Here is a 15,953-nt window from a genome sequence, read left to right as displayed (position 1 = left end):
GCTAGTCTGTTAAGTTAGCATCCCATGGAAGATAACTGATGGGGATGATACTCTTCAGAGCATCAATTTTATATTTTACCTTCTCTAATACAAATGCAATATAACAATACAGACAAAGGAATAGAACATTTGAACTTCAAAGTAATTAAAACCAGGTATTTTGGATCTCTGATTATTTTCTACTGTTACTTTTAAAAAGTACAGTGAATTAGGCCAGGCACGGTGGCTCACGCACACCTGTAATACCAGCACTTTGGGAGGCCGAGATGGGTGGATCGCTTGAGGTCAGGAGTTTGACACCATCCTGGCCAACATGGTGAAACCCTGTCTCTACTAAAAATACAAAAATTAGCCAGGCATGGTGGCAGGCACCTATAATCCCAGCTACTCAGAAGGCTGAGGCAGGAGAATCACCTGAACCCGGGAAGTGGAGGTTGCTGTGCGCTGAGATCACACCGCTGCACTCCAGCCTGGGTGACACAGTAAGAGTCAGTCTCAAAAAAAAAAAAAAAAGTACAGTGAATTCATAAGCTTGTGTGGAAAAACCAAGGCATCTGTATTATATCCTTTGACAACGTGTCATATCTATTATGGTTTGATTGATTTCAATCCTGCTCCTCTATACTATTATGGTTCTAGATAAGTATTTATATTGAACAGTTTTCCTTCATTTGAATGGGGGAAAAAATCCCTAGGTTTAGTAAACATTATTTTTTTTAATACTTAGAGACCAATACTGAAAACAAAGGAACAAAAAGCTACATTGTATTTAATTTTAATTCTACTCAATAAACTTAAGTGGTAAAATAATATCTAATTATTTTTAGTGTCAAACCTATGGTTACAATGAAAAATTATTTAAAGTTACACAAATTTCAAGATCAATATTAGGAAACAAAATTACATACAATGTTGAAAATATACCCATTGACATTTTATAGCCTCTGTGGTCTAATTCCTGAAAATCCATTACATTTCCTATATAGCTGTTGGTTTACCCATGATATTATTCTAATTGTAAAATATTCTTTTTAGCTATAAGAATACTAAGCTTCTATAGTTTAATAAATAAAATTTTTATGTTCTCATTTTTATGTAAGTGATATCAGCACTAGTTTAAAACATTTTCCAGTTAGTATCATTTCATTTACCTTAACTTTAATATTCTAGGATCTCAGAAAAGCTATCAGAAACTAGATAAGTTTATCCAAATGTAAGAAAAAATGAAAAAGAAAAGCAAGGGTAAAAAGAATAGTAGAGATTAGAAGTGGCAGTAACAATGGCAAGGAATGGCAACAAAGAGGGACAATTCTGCTGAAGGTACAACAGCAACAATCTCAAAGGAAGAGCAAACTTGTCCCCACCCCCAACATCAATAATCAGATGGATCTGGTTAAAACGGGGGAAAAAAAAAAGACGACTAGAGGAGGAAAGGAATCTGTAACCAAAATAACAAAACTCCTCATGAAAAAAGAGATGGACATCTTCAGGCAGACACTAGGAATTTATTCATATCAAAACAAGTAGCCTCCTAAATTTCAAACTTCTAACATCTACCAGCTGTCAAAGTAAAATGGTCACATTTTTTAATAATGCTTGCTTATAAAACATTCCATCTATAAAAAGTACTTCAATACGTTCTCAACTCTTAATTAACAAATTACATATAATTTTAAGAGAAGGTGGAATCAAAGCTCTTCTCCAAGACTTTACATGACTCCACATCTCAAAGCAGTATCTTAGTGATGAAGGAAAATAAATGTTCTGGAGTCAAGAAAACGATTAATGAAAAGGTAAACAAAAGCATGTACTTTATGGTATGCAAATTATGCCTCAAGAAAACGGATTTTTAAAAAAGACAAAACTAATCTATGACAAACAAGAGCAGGCCAGAGTACAACAAGGGCACTGAACACAAAGAGGTAGAAGAAAATGTGGGAAGTGTAGACTACATTTGTCAAAACTCAAACTGTACAATTAAAATGGGTACTTTTTAAGAATGTAAATGTAAATTGTACTCCAATAAAGATAAAGAAAAAAATGTAACCTTGTTTCAACATAACAGAATCACAGCAAAATAGAATTCTAATTACAGCAATCAGTTCACAAAAAAAGGAGTCCTTGACTAGGTGCATTACTAGGCTCATGCCTGTAATCCCAGCACTTTGGAGGCCAAGGCAGGAGGACTGCTTAATCCCAGGAGTTCAAGAACAGCCTGAGCAATAAAGCAAGACACCATCTCTACAAATTTTTTTTAAAAGTTAGCGGGGCGTTGTGGTGTGCTCCTGTAGTTCCAGTTACTTGGAAGGCTGAGGCAGGAGGATCCCTTGCATCCAGAAGTTCGAGATAGCACTGAGCTAGGATTGTGCCACTGCACTCCAGCCTGGGTGACACAGAGAGACTATCTCAAACAAAAGACTTACTGTTTTTCAATTTTAATTTTAGGTTCAGGCAGTACATGTGCAGGTTTGTTACATGGGTAAATTGCGTGCTGCTGGAGTTTGGTGTAAAATAATTTCATCACCTAGATGTGAGCATAGTACCTGATAGGTATTTTTTTGTCCCTTGCCCTCCTCCCATCCTCCACCCTCAAGTAGGGTCCGGTGTCTATTGTTTCCCTCTTTGTGTCCGTGTGTACTGAATGTTTACTTCCCACTTTTAAGTGAGAACATGTGGTATTTGGTTTTCTGTTCCTGTGTTAATTCACTTAGGATAATGGCCCCCAGCTGCATCCATTTCATGAAGAAGCGAATTAGCACCCATTCCAGACTCACTACACTGAAGAGGTGGTCTAGCGGGCAGAGGGAACTCAAGAAGCACTTCGGATGAACCATGCTTCAGTGGCCCTATGTGAGCCCTGCCATGGCAGGAACTTTTGGCATCACCCATCTGATTCCCTCCCTGTGTTATGGGGTTGGAAATGAACTAATTAGAGCTAATGTTGGACATAAACTTATTAGATAAGCCCATGATTTGGCCCACGTGTTCTCATTATTTCGCTCTCACTTATAAATGAAAATGTGCAGTATTTGTTTTTCTGTTCCTGCATTAGTTTACTAAGGATAATGGCCACTAGTTCCATCCATGTTGCTGCAAAGGACATGATCTCACTCCTTTTTATGGTTGTGTAGTATTCCATGGGGGTATATGTGCCACATTTTATTATCCAGTCTATTGTTGATGGGCATTTAGGTTCATTCCATGGTTTTGCTATTGCAAACAGTGTTGTGATGAACATACACATGCATGTGGTCTTTATGGAGGAATAATTTATATTCCTCTGGGTGTATACACAGTAATGAGATTGCTGGCCAAATGGTAGTTCTGTTTTAAGTTGTTTGAGAAATCACCAAACTACATTCCACAGTGGCTGAACTAATTTACATTCCCACCCGCTGTGTATAAGCATTCCTTTTTTTTGAGATACAGACTTGCTCTGTCGCCCAGGCTGCAGTACGGGCGTGCAATCTCAGCTCACTGCAAGCTCCACCTCCAGGGTTCACACCATTCTCCCGCCTCAGCCTCCCGAATAGCTGGGACTACAGGCACCAGCCACCACACCCGGCTAATTTTTTGTATTTTTAGTAGAGACAGGGTTTTGCCATGTTAGCCAGGATGGTGTTGATCTCCTGACCTCGTAATCCGCCTGCCTCGGCCTCCCAAAGTACTGGGATTACAGGCGTGAGCCACCGCGCTTGGCCAAGCATTCCCTTTTCTCTGCAACCTCACCAACATCTGTTATTTTCTGAATTTTTAATAATAGACATTCTGATTGGTGAGATGGTATCACACTGTGGTTCTGACTTACATTTCTCTAATGAACAGTGATGTTGAACACTTTTTCATACGCTTAATGGCACAGCATGGATGTCTTTTGAGAAGTGTCTGTTCTTGTCCTTTGCCCATTGTTTAATGGGGTTGTTTGGGTTTTGCTTGATTTAAGTTCCTTATATTCTGGATATCAGACCTTTGTTGGATGCATAGTTGGCAAATACTTTCTTTCTGTAGGTTGTCTGTTTACTCTGTTGATAGTTTCTTTTGCTTTGCAAATGCTCTTCAATTAGGTTTTACTTGTCAATTTTTGTTTTCGTTGCAATTGCTTTTGGAGACTTCATGAAATCTTCACCAAGGTCTATGCCTAGAACAGTATGTCCTAGATTTTCTACTTGGGTTTTTATGGTTTTGGAACTTACATTTAAGTCTTTAATCCATCTTGAGTTAATTTTTGTACAAGATGAGAGGAAGGCATCCAGTTTCAATCTTCTGCATATGCCCAGCCTGTTACACCAGCACCATGTATTAAATAGGGAGCCTTTTCCCTATTGCTTATTTTTGTCAGCTTTTTCGAAGAACAGATGTTTGTGGTTGTGAGGCTTTATTTCTGGGTGATCTAACCTATTCCACTGGTCATGTGTCTGTTTGTGTACCAGTACCATGCTGTTTTGGTTATGGTAGCATTGTAATACAGTTTAAAATTAGGTAGTGTGATACCTCTGGCTTTGTTCTTTTTGCTGAGGATTGTTCTATTTGGGACTTTATTGGTACCATATGAATTTTAAAATAGTTTTTTCTTATTCTGTGAAAAAAGACATTAGTAGTTTGATAGAAATGACAATGAATCTGTAAACTGCTTTGGGTACTACATAAGCACGGAATGTTTTTCCATTTGTTTGTGTCATCTCCAATTTCCTTCAGCAGTGTTTTATAATTCTTATTGTAGAGATCTTTCACACTTACCTGGTTAGCTGTATTCCTGGGTATTTAATTCATTTTGTGGTTACTGTGAATGGGACTGCACTCCTGATTTGACTCTCAGCTTGGACGTTATTGGTGTATAGAAATGGTACTGACTTTTGTTTTATCGAGATAGGGTCTTGTGCTGTCACCCAGGCTGGAGTGCAGTGGCGTGATCATGGCTCACTGCAACCTCCATCTCCTAGGCTCCAGTGGTCCTCCTCCCTCAGCCTCCAAAGTAGCTGGGACTACAAGTGCATGCCACTACACCCAGGTAATTTTTTGAGTTGTTGTAGAGATGGGATCTCACTCTTTTTGCCCAATCTAGTCTCCAACTCCTGGGCTCAAGTGATCCTTCTGCTTCAGCTTCCCAAAGGGCTGGGATTACAGGCATGAGCCATGGTGCTTGGCTTGTGGTACTGATTTTGTACATTGATATTATACCCTGAATTTGTTTATTGCTTCTAGGAGCCTTTGGACAGAGACTATGGGGTTTTCTAGGAATAGAATAATATTTATTGTCCGTGAAGATAGTCTGACTTCCTCTTTTCCAATCCAGATGCCTTTTATTTTTTTTCTCTTGCCTCATTGTTCTAAGAACTTCCAGTATTATGTTCAATAGGAGTGGTGAGGGTGGACATCCTTGTCTTTTCCTGGTTATCACAAGGGGTACTTCCAGCTTTTGCCTGTTCAGCATTACACTAGCTGTGGGTTTCTCAAAGATGGCTTATATTGTTTTGAGGTATGTTCCTTCAATGCCTAGTTTGTTGAGGTTTTTTTTTTCTTTTCCGTTTTTTTTTTTTTTAAATCATGAGGGGATGTTAAATTTTATCTAAGCCCTTTCCTGTGTCTACTGAGATGATCATGCGTTTTTGTTTCTAGTTCTGTTTATCTGATGAATCACATTTATTCATTTGCATATGGTGAAACAACCTTACATTCCAGGAATAAAGCCTACTTGATTGTGGTGGTGTTTTGACGTGCTGCTGTATTCAATTTGCTAATATTTTGCTGAGGATTTTTGCATCTAAGTTCATCAGGGATATCTGCTTGAAGTTTTTGTTTTTTTGTTGTGTCTCTGCCACGTTTTGGTATATGAATGATGCTGACCTCACAGAATGAGTTAGGGAGGAATATGTACTCCTTGATATTTTTCAGAATAATTTCAGTAGCATTGGTATCAATTCTTCTTTATACGTCTGGTAGAATAGAGCTATGAATCTATGTGGTCCACGGCTTTTTCTGATTGGTAGGTTTTTTGTTTTTTTAAATTACTGATTTCATTTCTGAACTTATTATTGGTCTGTTCAGGATTTCATATACTTCCTGGTCAAACCTTGGAAGGTTTTGTTTCCAGGAATTCACCATTTTCTAGTTTTTGTGCACAGAGGTGTTTAATCTCTGAGGGTTTTTTGTATTTCTGTGGGATGGGTGGTAATGTCACCTTTGTCATTTCTAAGTGTGTTTATTTGGATCTCCTTTTCTTCATTAGTAGTCTAGCTAGCAGTCCATCAATCTTATTCTTCCAAAGAACCAAGTTTTCATTTTGTTGATTTTCTGCATAGATTACATGTCTCAGTTTCATTCAGATCAGCTCTCATTTTATTTGATTTCTCCTACTAGCTTTGGGGTTGGTCTTGTTTTTCTAGTTCATCATGGTGATGTTAGGTTATAAATTTGTGATCATTCTAACTTCTTGATGTAGGCATATTTTTTGGAGGTTTTGTTCATTATTTAAAATTCTATCTCTTTTATTTTTGTCTCTCTGCACTGATTCAAAGGAGTGGTCTCCAAGCTCTGAGATTTTTTCTTCAGCTTGGTCTTTTCTGCTATTAATACTTCCACTGTGTTCTGAAATTCCTGTGGTGAATTTTTCATTTCCAGAAGTTCTGTTTGGTTCTTTCCTAAAATGGCTATGTCATCTTTCCACCCTTGGACTGTTTTACTGTGCTCCTTGGACTGCATTTCAACCTTCTCTTGTTTGTCAACGAGCTTCCTTGCCATCCAGATTCTGAATTCTCTATCTGTCATTTTAGCCATTTCAGTCTGGTTCAGAGCCATTGCTGGGGAGCTAGTGTGGTCATCTGGAGGTAAGAAGACACTGGCTTTTAGAGTTGCTAGACTTCTTGTGCTAATTCTTTCTCAACTCTGTGGGCTGGTGTTCCTTTAACCTTTGAAGCTGCTGTCTTTTGGATTGGGCTTTCTTTTTTTATACTGTTTGAGGCTCTTGAGGAATTGGCTATGGTATAAGTTGGATTTAGTTGATTGGTTTCGTTTTTGGTCACTTTAAGGGGGCCAAGGCTTAGTTCAGCACTCCTTAGCGATGTGTTCTAATCTTGGGGGACTGAGATCAGGATTACTAGCCGCTGTACTGGAGGGATAAGGTGTTCCCAGTCTGCTGGTAAGAACATTCTGATGGGGGCTGCTGGCAAAAGCACTCTGGTAGGGTGGTGGTGGCTCCCTCACCCTGCACATATGCACAGGCGGGGCGGTGGGGGTCCTCACTTGTGTGCACACCAGCAGGGTACCTGCAGGTGTCCTCATATATTTGTGTACCTGTAGGGGTCTTTGCATGCATGCATGCCAGCTGGGGCAGCAGCAAGTCCCTGTGTGAAAAATTCTTATGAAAGAATGAGGTGTATTAAAATCCTAGAGCAAAGGTATCATGTTAGGTCCTTTACCTAAAATGGCTCTAGTTTCTTTTCTGAGACACAATGTTAACTTTGTAAGTGTAGTACTCTATTTCTTATACCGGTTTTGGTAAAGGTTTCTCTCTCTCCTTCCTTCTTTCCTTTTCTTCCTTCCCTTCCTTCCTTCCCTTCCCCTCTTTTCTTTTTTTTCCTTCTTTTACTAAATATGGGAGACTACAATTAAAAATAAGAATCTCTCTGTAACAGGTGAAAATATAAGGTATTTCAGAAATTACTTAGACACCTTTGTGTGATTGATTTCTAAGCAAAATCTGGATTGTTCTTTTAAATATAATAATATCCCCTACAACTTATAATCCATATTTCATACTATTAAACACACATTTTGGACATTTATTCGAAAATATTTAAAACTCAACAGTTTGAATATACATATTTTTTCTTTTGAGACAGGGCATCACTCTGTTACCCAGGCTGGAGTGCAGTGGTAGTCATGGCTCACTGCAGCCTCGATCTCCCAGGCTCAGACAATCCTCCCACCTCAGCCTCCCAAGTATGCTGTATGCTGGGACTAATGGCATGCAGCAAGATGCCCTGCTAATTTATTTTTATTTTCTACTTTTATAAAGACGGGTCTTATTACATTGTCGAGGCTGGTCTCAAACTGTTGGGCTCAAGTGATCCTCCTACCTTGGCCTCTCAAAGTCCTGGGATTACAGGCAGGAGCCACTGTACCTGGCCCAGTATGAAGTTTAAATCCAAATGAATCCACCCTATTCATGTCCAGTATCAATGAGTCTTAAACAGAGCAAGTCAAAACTACTGATTTTTTAAATGATCTTAAAACAAAATATAAATATTAAATACTTTACTAACGGTGTCTTCACTATATGTCTTATACCCTTATGTATTTCTTCAAGTTCAGTATTTCAAAACAAGTAACATCATCTTACAACAAAGACATGATAAAACAAGACTCCATTTCAGCAAAATCGATGCAACACATTTTAAGTGATAGGTAACAGATAAATGTGGAGGCTACAAGTTTAGTACACTTACACTTCTAAGTCTAATAAAATTTCATTTACATAAGTTTCATTATAGATTGTATAAATAATTGCAATGAAAAAGAAAACAGGTCAGGCGTGGTGGCTCACACTTGTAATCCCAGCACTTTGGGAGGCCAAGGTAGGTGGATTACTTGAGGTCAGGAGTTTTGAGACCAGCCTGGTCAACATGGCAAAACCCAGTCTCTACTAAAAATATAAAAACTAGCTGGGTGCGGTGGTGCACGTCTATCATCCCAGCTACTTGGGAGGCTGAGGCAGGAGACTCGCTTGAACCCGAGAGGCGGAGGTTGCAGTGAGCCAGAATCGCACCACTGCACTCCAGCCTGCGCAAGAGAGTGAGACTCTGTCTCAGAAAAAAAAAAAAAAAGAAAAGATAGTATACTCATGAATCCTACTTCCATTGTTATTCAATTTAATAATGAGGGTTCATTATTCCAGTAACTACAATAACTACTAATATAAAAATTTTGAGTTTTTAACAAATACACATAGACACACAAATATACCCTCATTGTTTAAAAATTAGTCATTCTGGTAATGTCTACAATTGTGCTAATGATCCTGTCATTGCGTGAAATTTCCTGAATGGTCCTACCATAACCATATTGAGAGCAACTCATTACACAAAATAGAGCTATTTCAAATCATTTTGGTGATTTTAGAATAAAAATTAAAGAAAAGTCTCATTATATTAAAGGAAGAGCTTAAGCTGATTGTATTTATATGACACGGCTCTGAATTAGTTTTCAATTTCTCTCAAAAATCAAATCTATCATCAAAGATATCAGTACCTTTAAAAAGTATGATAGGGACCAAAAATAGTTCTAAAAGATAAGTTATCAAACTATTCTAAAAAGTGATAAAAATTTGTTAACACATCTCTTTGGCTTCCCAAGATACCCACTTTGAAAAATGACAGTTTTTATTTGCATTTATAATGTCTGCTTTTTGAGAGTGAAGCAGGGTTAAGGAAGTAAGGATGAAAATGAGAAGACATTACTTAGTGGTCATAACTGATACAGTGTTAAATGTTCTTAAAACTTGTAACATGCTTTCAAAATCCCAATGGCACGAGTTTTGGGGACAATATTTTAAAGGCCTGCTGGCTTTTTCTTAATTCCACTTACTCTTCCACAAGAAAAAAGAAGGTGAACTCATTTACAATCTCTAATCACCAATCCATTATTTTGAAAACACCAAATTCTATGAAAATTAATAATGTGGAATTCAAATATAGTTACTATAGGAGTATTTTCCCATTTCAATATATCCACTTTAAGATCCCTCATACAAACTGTTTTGCAAAAAAATTGCTTCCCAAATTTGTTAGTGTTTGTAAGCAGTATTCCTAAGCATGTTCTACATAGATGAAAAATAACATCTTGGGTCAATGAAGCACTTACTGAAACACCTCCTACATAGACCAAGGTTTACTACTTCTGAATACTACAGTAATGAGACCACACCTTTGTTATATTAGGAAATAACTTTTTTTTTTTTTTTAACAGCAATACTAGCCTGAACATTTTTTTTAAATGGCAATCTTTTGGCCACTAAAGGAGGTCAGTAATATTTTTCAATATGAAAGCTAATATGAAGGTTACTACTGGTCAAAAAAAAAAATAGTAAACTTTAGACTGAATCCAATATATATACCTTTATGCTTTAGACTTTGATGTTTTGAGAACATTTAAAAGCATTTCAAATTAAATAACATAGTTCAAAGTTATCAATTAAAATACCAGAAATGCTTAAAAACTGATTTGAACAAAAAGAAAAAGCCAAAAAACCTCCTTAAAGTTGCAACTAAATTTGGTAGCTTGATTATATGGAAGATAAACTCGTACATTACCATCCTGCACAGTTTGTTCATCAGTCTATCTACCCTCCAAATAAAGTGGTATAAAATATAGTAAAAAGGTTGGCTTTAAAAAAACAAATAGCACCTGCCTTTTGAAAACCTTCTTCCTTTTCCTAATAACACTCTGTAGCAAGAAGCACAGCAAAGAAATTGAGAGAGAAATTAAGTAACTTCCTCATGGTGTCAAAAATTACCTAGTTATTAATGTCATAGTTCCTCACTCCCACTCCCTCCACTTAAACTACACTGTCTCTCTCTATTTTAATTACGGAAAATGAGAAAATACAAGATTAAATGTTAACATAAGCACAATAAAGGATTTTTCTGAAAATAAAATTCTGAAACCCATAATAAAATCAAACAAGCTGACTGTGTTGTGAGCATCCATACATTTAACTTCAATATTACTATTTTAAAACAAACCACATGAGAAGCCAGATACAATATCTAAGAGAGCAATTTAATCAATAAAATTGTAATTTAAAATACGCAATGGAAACAATTTTAGCTTGTCCAGGTCAATATAAATATATTATCTGAGATAAAATTTAGCATGACAATTTCATGCTCATTAATATTAAAATTTATTTAGGCTTTCAAATACTTATGGGTCCCCCACTAGAGAAGTTACAGTCTGTAGCAAAAACCCCACAAGGATATGAGTGAGAAAAATGGGCTTTTGAATCACTGTAACAGATAATTAGACACATTACTTATTACCTTCCCTGGGCTTCATTTTATCTTTAAAATGGTATGGCTAGTCCAGAAGTGTAATTCTCTATACTAAACCTAAATACCAAAACTCAGGCTAAAAATGTACATATACAGTGGAAACCAAGTTAAGACAGTCCCTTGCGGATCCAGTTGGAGAGAGAAAATATACAATTCATCAAGAAAACTAACTTTATAAGAAAAGGCTCAACTGACAATGATTTCCAGGAACTGAACCACTCACTCATGAATCAAAAAAATTTTAAAACATATATTTTCAAATAGTATTAAACAGGATTTTTATCATATTTCAATGGTCTAAAACCTAGGTACAGTAAAATTAACTTCAATGAGCGCACTATTTGCTTACCCTCAAGATACTTTTCTCAAATCACGCCGAAAATCAGAACATTTGTAAAAATTAGCCCATAAACTACCACGGGAGAGCTTTTTCAAATCCTAGTCATTCCTGCATCATAATTTAAAAACTAGTATCAAATACAGCAACTCATTTGAAGGTCATTTATGGGAGTTGGTTATTCATTTGGCATTTTCTTTTACTAAACTAGAACATGCGATAAACTTTCCTTTACAGAAATATCGGAATAGGCAAAATGCTGAAGTGAGAAGAAGCTGGAAAAATTAACCAGGGCCTATCATACACCCTAGTTCCTGTGTCTTAAGCAATGACTTACCTAACTCAGGACTAAAAAGCTGAGTGTTACAAGTATACTAGAGGGGAAGAAGAGAGTAAGACATTGCTTATGACCATCCAAAGCAAAAAAAAAGCCCAAATATAACATGGTACCATAGAAGTAGAGGGCTATAACAGCTGCCCCCACTCTCTGCTTGGTTTCAATCTTCTTTTCTTACACTTATAATTCAGGGCTTCTGATTCTGTAATATCATATACCTGCATCCATGGCTCCTGTTTCTCTTAGGATCAAGTCCATGCATTGCTAATAAGGTCTTGGTAGAGGTAGAAATACAATTACACTTAAGGTCTTGGTAGAGGTAGAAATACAATTACACTTAACTATCAGCCTCTATATTCATTTAGTATCCAATATCTAAAATATGTCACAACAGTATTGGCGTATAACAGTGTTTTGTTCCAGCACGTACAATCATGCACTGCATAATGTTTTTGTCAATGACAGACCACATATATGATGGTGGTCCCATAGGATTATAATAGCATATTTTCATTGTACCTTTTCTATGTTTTGACACACAAATAATTACCACTGTGTTACAACTGTCTACAATATTCAGTACAATAGCATGTTATACAGGTTTGTAGCCTAGGAGCAATATGCTCTATCATATAGCCTAAGTGTGTAATAGACTATACCATCTATATATAAGTTCACTCTATGATTGCATAACAACAAAATCGCGAAACTATGCTTTTCTCAGAATGTATTCCTATTGTTAAGAATGTGGGTATTTGTTATAAGGCTATATTATGTTGTGAAACAGTGGAACTATCTTAACCATTAAGACTGCAGTTCAGTAGTATTAAGTATATCCACTTTATTGTACAATTAATCTCCAAAACTTTTTCAGCTTATAAAAACTGAAACTCTATATCCATTAAACAGCAACATTCCATTTTTCACTCCCCCTGTCCCTGGCAACCACCATTCTACTTTCTGTCTCTATGAATTTGACTACTCTATGCACCCAATATGAGCGGAATCATACAGTATTTATCTTTTGGTGACTGGCTTCACTTAGCATAGTATCCTCACACTTCAGGAGCATGTGGCAGAATTTCCTTATTTTTTAAGGTTGAGTGATATTCCACTCAATGGACATACCACATTTTGCTTATATATTTGTCCATTTATGTACACATAGGTCGCTTCCATGTTTCTGCAACTGTGAATCATACCAGGAACATGGGTATACAACTCTCTTCAAGATCCTTATTTCATTGCTTTTAGGTAAATACCCAGAAGTGGTAGATCATATGTTAATTCAATTTTTCATTTTTTGAGGAACTGCCATACTATTTTCCACACTGGCTGTACTATTTTATATTCCTATCAACAGGGCACAAGGGTTCCAATTTCTTCACATCCTTGCCAACACTTGTTATTTATTTGATAATAGCCACCCTAATGGGTTTAAGGTGGCATCTCATTATACTATTAATTTGACTCTGTCACTCAGGCTGGAGTGCAGTGGCATAATCTCAGCTCATTGCAACCTCTGCCTCCCATGCTCAAGCAATACTCACAGCTTAGCCTCTCAAAAAGATGGGACTACAGGTGCACACCACCACATCCAGCTAATTTTTGTATTTTTTGTAGAGATGGGGTCTCAATATGTTGCCCAGGCTGGTCTTAAACTCCTGGGTTCAAGCGATCCACCTGCCACTGCCTCCCAAAGTGCTGGGATTACAGGCAAGAGCCACTGTGCCCAGCCTTTCTGATTTAGTCTTGGTCAGTGTTGTGTTTCTAGGAATTTGTCCATTTCATCTAGGTTACTCGATCTTATGGCATACAATTTTTCATAATGTCTTACAATTTTTATTTTGTATAGTCAGTAGTACAGTAATCCTCTCTTTTCCATGGTTTCATGTGCATAGATTCAGTTACTTGTGGGAAATTCTGATCCAAAAATAGGTGAGTATAGTACAGTAACATATTTTGAGGGGAGGGGGGAACAGGGGGAGAGAAGAGAAGAGAGAACAAGAGCCAGAGTGAGCATGCACATGTGCTCACATTCATATAACTTTTCCTACAGTATACTGTTATAATCATTCTATTTTATTATTTGTCATTGTTGGTAATCTTACTGTGCCAAATTTCTAAAATAAACTTTATTGTAAGTATGTATGCATAGGAAAAAAATGTATATATATACATAGAGAGTTCGGTACCATCTGTGGTGTTTCAGGCATCCACTGGGGGTCTTGGAATATATCCCCTTGTGAATAAGGCAGGACTCCTATAACATCCCTACATTAATTCCTGATGTTAGTAATTTGAGTGTTCTTTTTTTCCTTCGTCCATCTAGCTAAAGGTTGGTCAAATTTCTTGATCTTTTAAATCAAGTTTTAGTTTCAATGATTTTCTCTATTGTTTTTCTAATCTCATTTTGTTGATTTCAGCTCACATCTCTATTATTTCCTTCCTTCTGCTAGCTTTGGCTTTACATTATTTCCCTTTTTAATTTGTAAAGCTATGTTGTTGATCTGAGGTCTTGTTTACTAATGTAGTGTTTATAGCTATAGTTCCCCCTTAGCACTGCTTTCGCTGCATCCCCTAAGTTTTGGTATGTTTTTATTCAACTCTTAGCATTTTCTAATTTCCCTTGTAATTTCTTCTTTGCTCCACTAGAAGTTATTCCATGATCCTGTAAATTTTCCAGTTTTACTTATTACTAATTTCTCAAGTCACCCAGCTGTGGTCAGAGAGGACACTTTATATGGTATTTATCTTTCGAAATGGAATAAGATTTAATCTGTGTCCTAATATATGATCTATCCCAGAAAATGTCCCATGTGTACTTGAGAAAAATGTATATATTATAGTTTGGTACAGTGTTCTGCATATGTCTTTTAGGCCTAGTTGGTATACTGCGTTAAGTTCACTGTTTCTTAATTCTGTCTGGTCTATTACTGTAAAGGGGCATTAAATTATTATTGTAGAACTGTCTATTTCTCCTTTCAATTCTGTTTTTGTTTCATATTATTTTGATGGTCTGTCTTAGTATGTAAATGTTTATAACTGTTACAGTCTTCTTGCTGCAGTGATTTTTATTAATACACAATGTCCTTATTTGTCTCTTAAAATCTTCTCTAACTTAAAGTCTATTTTCTCTGATATTACTATAACTAACCCTGCTCTCTTTTGGTTGCTATATGCATGAATATTTTCTTCTATTCTTTCACTTTCAATCTGTTTGTTGTCTTTGGATCTAAAGGCTCATATAGACAGCATGTAGTTGATCATGTTTTTTATTTTGCTGTCAACCAGGCAGGAGTGCAGTGGTGCAATCTTGGCTCACTGCAACCTCTGCGGCCCAGGTTCAAGCAAGTCTCCTGCCTCAGCCTCCCGAGTAGCTGGGATTACAGGCACCTGCCACCGTGCACAGCTAATATTCATAGTTTTAGTAGAGGTGAAGTTTTACCATCTTGGCCAGGCTGGTCGTGAACTCCTGACTTCGTGATCCATCAGCCTCAGCCTCCCAAAGTGCTGGGATTACAAATGCGAGCCACTGCGCCTGGCCTGATCATGTATTTTTAATTCATTCTGTCAGTCTCTATCTTTCAATTGAAGAATTTGATTCATTTACATTTAAAGTAATGACTGATAAGGAAGAACTCACTTCTTTTCGCTATTTTCTATGTGCTTTATTGGCATTTTTGTCCCTCATTTCTTGCATCACTGTCTAGTTTATCATGGTTTAATTAATTTTTCTTTTTCTTTTTTCTTTTTTTGAGACAGTCTCTCTCTCTGTCACCAGGCTGGAGTGCAGTGGTGTAATCTTGGCTCACTGTAACCTCCACCTCCTGGGTTCAAGATATTCTCCCGCCTCAGCCTCCCGAGTAGATGGGACTACAGGCCCACGTGAGCAGGCCCAGCTAATTTTTGTATTTTTAGTAGAGACTGGGTTTCACCATGTTGGCCAGGGTGGTCTTGATCTCTTGACCTCGTGAGACGCCCGCCTCGGCCTCCTGAAGTGCTGGGATTACAGGTGTGAGCCACTGCGCCCGGCCTAGTTGATTTTTCATAGTGAAATGTTTGATTTTTTTTCATATTTCCTTTTCTGTATTTCTATAGCTTTTTTTTTGTGGTTATCATCTGGATGATATCCTGAAGTTATAACACTATAATCTGAACTTACACTAGCTTAACTTCAGTAACATACAAAAACTCTATTCTTTTGCAGCTCTGTCTTCACCCCTTTCAG

At 37.0% G+C, this 15,953-nt stretch overlaps 1 protein-coding gene across 4 annotated transcripts in view; it reads right to left on the bottom strand.

Moving 5' to 3' along the window:
* CERT1 (ceramide transporter 1) overlaps positions 1-15,953 on the bottom strand; it is a 148,796-nt gene that overhangs the window by 61,303 nt on the left and 71,540 nt on the right. The window lies entirely within an intron of this gene.

This window comes from Macaca thibetana, chromosome 6 (genome assembly GCF_024542745.1).
Source record: "Macaca thibetana thibetana isolate TM-01 chromosome 6, ASM2454274v1, whole genome shotgun sequence".
Classification (NCBI taxonomy): Eukaryota; Metazoa; Chordata; class Mammalia; order Primates; family Cercopithecidae; genus Macaca; species Macaca thibetana.
This window is presented reverse-complemented; position numbering and strand designations above follow the sequence as displayed.